Here is a 5,648-nt window from a genome sequence, read left to right on the forward strand (position 1 = left end):
AAAAAAAAAAAAAAAAGAATAGTTACTGCCTGAATTAACATTCTTTCATGGAGGAAAAAATGTCTCTCCTGCCTGGGTCTTTCTTTTGTCAGTCATCACTGCTCACAGATATATATCTGTCATGTAATATTGGTCCATACCATCCAGAGCAAAATAGTTTTCCTACCATGATTATGTTGACTACTCTCTATCTTTTAATTAATTTTTCCCTCACTCTCATTCCATATGTGCTGAATCAAATGGTATAAAAACCAGAGTCTTAAATAAAAAGTTGAATGAGTTACAGAAGGAAATAGACAGTAAAACTATACTACGGAGGGACCTCAACTTTCCTGTCTCAGAACTAGATAAATATAACTGAAAAACAAACCAGAAAAAAGTTAAAGAGATGAATAGAGTTTTTTTAAAAGTTAGACTTAATAGACCTCTGGAGAATACTGAATAGGAATAAAAGGAATTTATCTTTTTCTCAGTAGTACATAGCATCTTCACAAAAATTGACCATGTATTAGAGTTTAAAAACTTCCCAATCAAATGAAGAAAAGTAGAAATATTAAATGCATCCTTTTCAAATAAAAATTGCATTCAATAAAGGGTGAAGGAAATCAAATCCTAAAGAATGAATGGGTCAAAGAACAAATCAAAGAATCAATCAATAATTTCATTATAAAGAGAATGACAACAATGAGACAATATCAAAATTTATGGGTTGCAGTACTTAGGGGAAAATTTATATTTCAAAAGGCTTACATCAATAAAATAAAGAAAGAGTACATGGATGAATTGGGCATTCAAAATTTAAATTTAAATTTAAAAATTTAAACTAAAAACAAATTTAAAATCCCTGATTAAACACCAAATTACAAACTGAGAAAATCAAAACAGACGTTAAGAAAACTGAAAGAAGATCATTGAACTAGTGAATAAAAGTAGGGCCTGGTTTTATGAAAAACAAAACAATAAAAATAGATAAAACATTGGTTAATTTGATTTAAAAAAAAACAAATTACCAGTATCAAAAATGAAAATTCACCACTAATGAAGATGAAATTAAAGCAATTATTAGAATTATTTTGTCAAATAAGTAAAACTATTTTGTTCAATTTTATTCTACAAATCTAGCAATCTAAGTGAAATTAATGAATATTTACAAAAAATATAAATTGAAAAGTTTATCAAAAAAGGAAATGGAAGACTTAAATAATCCTATCTTAGAAAAAGAAACTGAACAAGCCATCGGTCAGCATCCTAAGAAAAAATCACCAGGACCAGATGGATCACAAGTAAATTCTATCAAATATTTAAAGAACAATTAATTCCAATATTATTTAAATTCTTTAGGAAAATAGGCAATAAGGGAATCCTACCAAATTCCTTTCAAGACACAAAACCAGCATTAATATCAAAACCAGAAAGAGTTAAAACAGAGAAAGAAAATCACAGGCTAATCTCCCTAATGCATATTGCAATTTTTTAAAATAAAACACTAGCAAGAATAATAAATATAGCAAAAAAATCACAATGATCATGCACTAAGACCAGGTATGAATTGTATCAGAAATGTAGGGATGGTTCAAAATTAGTAAAACTATCAGCATAATTGACCAAAACAAAATCAACAGAAGCTATCTGATTATCTCAACAGAGGCAGAAAAAGCTTTTGACAAAATACAACACCCACTCTCATTAAAAAAAGGGGGAGGGGGAGCAAGGGCAGCTGGATGGCTCAGTGGTGGATTGAGAGCCAGGTCCAGAGACAGGAGATCCTGGGTTCAAATGTGACCTCAGACACTTCCTGGCTGGGTGACCCTGGGCAAGTCACTTGACCCCCATTGCCTAGCCCTTACCACTCTTCTGCCTTGGAACCAAAACACAGTATTGATTCCAAGACGGAAGGTAAGGGTTTAAACACACACACACACATACACACACATACACACACATACACACACACACACACACACACACACACACACACACTAGAAAACTCTAAAAAAAATGGAACATTCCTTAAAATGATTTTTTTAAAAAAGCATACATCTAAAACCATCAGTAAGCATTACCTGTAATGAGACTAAGCTAGAAGCATTGGGGATAAGTTCAGGAGTGAAATAAGGTTGTCCATTGTCACCACTACCATTCAGTGTACACTAAAAATGCTAGCTATAGTAATAACAGAAGAAATTGAAGGAATTAGCAATAAGGAAATAAAGATATCACTCTTTGCAGATAATATGATAATATACTCAGAGAATCCTAGAGAATCAACCAAAAAACTAATAGAAACAATTAACAACATTAGCAAAGTTGCAGGACATAAAATAAACCCACATAAATCATCAGCATTTCTTTATAATACCAATAAAGTCCAACAGCAAGAGATAAAAAGAGAAATCCCATTTAAAATAATTGTAGACAATATAAAATATTTGGGAGTCCATCTGCCAAGAAAAACCCAGGAACTATATAGTCACAATTACAAAACACTTTTCACACAAATAAAGTCAGAACTAAACAATTAGAAAGGCAATTGCTCATGAGTAGGCTGCACCAATATAATAAAAATGACAATTCTACTTAAATCAATCTACCTATTCAGTTCCATAACAATCAAACTACCAAAAATGGTTTCATGGAACTAGAATATTTGTTTCCCCAGAGTACTGGCAATTTGTAGATTATTATTGTTTTATCCTGTCCCAGTTTGGTTTGGTTTTTGGAGATTTTTATATTCTGGTGGATATAAGCTTATCCTATATTAGCCCCTTATTTCCCACCTTGCTGTGCCCACTGAATCTCATTGCTTTTTAGTATACTATTGCAATAGCATTCTAAATGTTATTACTAAATCTAATTTCTTCCTCTTCTAATTTACTCTGATTCTACTGCTAGATCTGTCTTCCTAGTGCACAAATTAGGGGAAATTAGATGGCACGCTGGGTAGAGTACTGGGTCTAGATTCAGAAAAACTGAGTTCAAATTTGGCTTCTGACTACCTGTGTGACCCTGGGCAGGTCACTTCATCCTGTTTGCCTCAGTTCTGGGAAATCACTCCAGTATCATCACCAAGAAAATCCCAAATGGGGTTATGAAGTATCTACAGATATGACTGAAATCACTGAATAACAACAACAAAAACTGCACAAATCTGACCTAATAGCCAAATTGTTCAAGAAACTTCTTGCCCCCTTAGTTTTCCTAACTCAAAATTCCATGTTCTCTACCAAAGTGAAACATTCTCGAAATGTATCTCGATCCAATATAGTGACTACTAAGGAAGCACCTGCTATATGCAAGGTCAGCAACCAAGTCTTACTCCAGTATCTCACTGTGCCAGGCAGGTGAGCCGGTACTCAAAGGCTAAGTCAGCCCCGGTGCACAAGCTCTTGGGTGTTTGCCCACTGGATAAGTTTCAAGTATGGTTCCAGTAAAAGACTATATCTCGTTTCCAAGGACCACTCTGCCAAATTAAGAAGCATCTTATCAACAGTAGGTTGTCCATGGAAACCAAGGAAAAACACAAAATGGCTCCAAATCATTCTGTTTCAGCAGAGATGATGGCCAGACTGGTAGGAAAAAGAGCACAGCATACTTAGAATCACACAATTTTGAGACCACTTATGTAAATATTGACTTAGTTGTTATTATTCTAAAATTTAGCTCCATGACTAGTGATGGATGAACAGACAAACTACTAGAGGAAGTAAATATCATCTTTCTATAAAAGATAATTGCAAAAAGAAAGCAGGCCAGTCGTGGCCAAAGTAAGAGATGGTCAGCTCAAGTGTTTTACTGGCACAAAATGTCAAGAGGGAATAAGGACAAGAGTCCTAGGATGAGAAGACATAGAAAGACTAAAATCTACACTGGAAGTATGACAGCTCCATCAGTTAGCCAGTCAGTAAACACGTAGTGAGCACCTATTGTATCAGGCATTGTGCTAAACACGAGGGCTTCAAAAAGAGACAAAAGACAGACCCTGCCCTTCAAGGAGCTCACAGTCTAAAGGAGGAAACAACATACAAACAAATATATATAAACAAGCTATATACAGAATGGATAGGAAATAATTAAAGAGAGAGAGAGCACTAGAATTAAAAAGGGTTGCAAAAGGTAAGAGGGGTTTTAAAAGAATTTAGAACCAAAGGAGAGGCAAGGTATTACGCCACTTTCCCCATAGGGCCTTCAGTAAGCATTGCCTTGTAAAACTTCAGAGTCTTAAGAGACTTCAAAAGTCTTCTAGCCAACCCCATATCGGAATTAAGAAACCACCCTCTACAGCAGTGATTCCCAAAGTGGGCGCCACCGCCCCCTGGTGGGTGCTGCAGCAGTCTAGGGGGGTGGTGATGGCCACAGGTTTTAACTTTTTTTGTATTACATTCTATTCTGAGTTCAATAAATAGTTTCATAATTTCAAAGTTCAATGTTTCTAATTTACACATTTCTTTACTATATTTTACAAAAAAGGTAGAAACATTAATACATTTATCTTTCCTATTAATTGCTATTAAAATTTTTTTAAAAATTAATTTCCAGGGAGCACTAAGTAATATTTTTTCTGGAAAGGGGGCGGTAGGCCAAAAAAGTTTGGGAACCGCTGCTCTACAGTATTGCTGGCAGATGGCCGGTCACCTAGGCTCCATTTGAAAACCTCCAGAGATGGGGAGCCCAGCACATGCCCAAGAAGTCCATTCCACTCTGGGACAGCTCAGACTTTTAGGAAGCTTTTCCTTCTACTGAGCCCAACTCCCTCTCTCTGCAACTTCTGTATATCACTCTTCATTGCTTCTTCTGGGGTCAAGAACAATCAGCATAACTTTTCTACATGAAATCTCTCAGATATTCAAAGTCAGCTCCCATGTCTCTCCTTGGACTTCTCTTCTCTGGCCTGAACATCCACGTTTTCTTCAATGGATTCTCACTGGGCATGATTTCCAGTCCCTGATCTGGATACATCTTCTTTGTCAATTGTTCTTCCTAAATTGTGCTTCCCTGAAATGAGCCTAATATTGTGCATGTGATCTTGTTGGCTGACCTGATCTGACCAGTGATGAGCATCCCTACGCTTTTCTCATATGAGCCACTCCTTCCTATTGCTGACCCTCCTCTAGACTCCCAACACACTATCTACACCAATCATAAGGCTTGCCATAATGCTTCTTCGCTGTACAAGGCTTTACGATGTTACCTTGTATTACTGACTTTTTCCCATGCCTGTTTTATCTCTCCAGACAGATTCTGAGCACCCTCAGAGATATATCTCATACTTTTATGCCTTCCATATTTCCTGTTATAATGCCTGGCTAAAAAATATTAATGCAATGAATTATAAGTTCATTGATTTATTGCTGATGTACACTCTTCAGTGCCTAAGAACCTTGAAGGAATCCCATGGATTAGACTGATATAAAAACCATAACCATTCACCACCTTCTCATTTCCCATCCCCAGAGAGGGCATGTACTGGGGCCAAGGTGGTGCCAAGGTCTGCCTGTGCTCAAGGGTATAGGTCCCATTTTCCCAGCTTCATTAGCAGAGACAGTTAGGAGTCCCCAAGGAAAGCGACAGTGGCAGCAGCATCCTCTGGTCTGGGAGAAATTGGATGGTGCCACCAAACAAGAGTGGGAAAGAGAAGGCAACTTCCTACC

The sequence above is a fragment of the Gracilinanus agilis genome, chromosome 3 (assembly GCF_016433145.1).
Source record: "Gracilinanus agilis isolate LMUSP501 chromosome 3, AgileGrace, whole genome shotgun sequence".
In the NCBI taxonomy this organism is placed as follows: Eukaryota; Metazoa; Chordata; class Mammalia; order Didelphimorphia; family Didelphidae; genus Gracilinanus; species Gracilinanus agilis.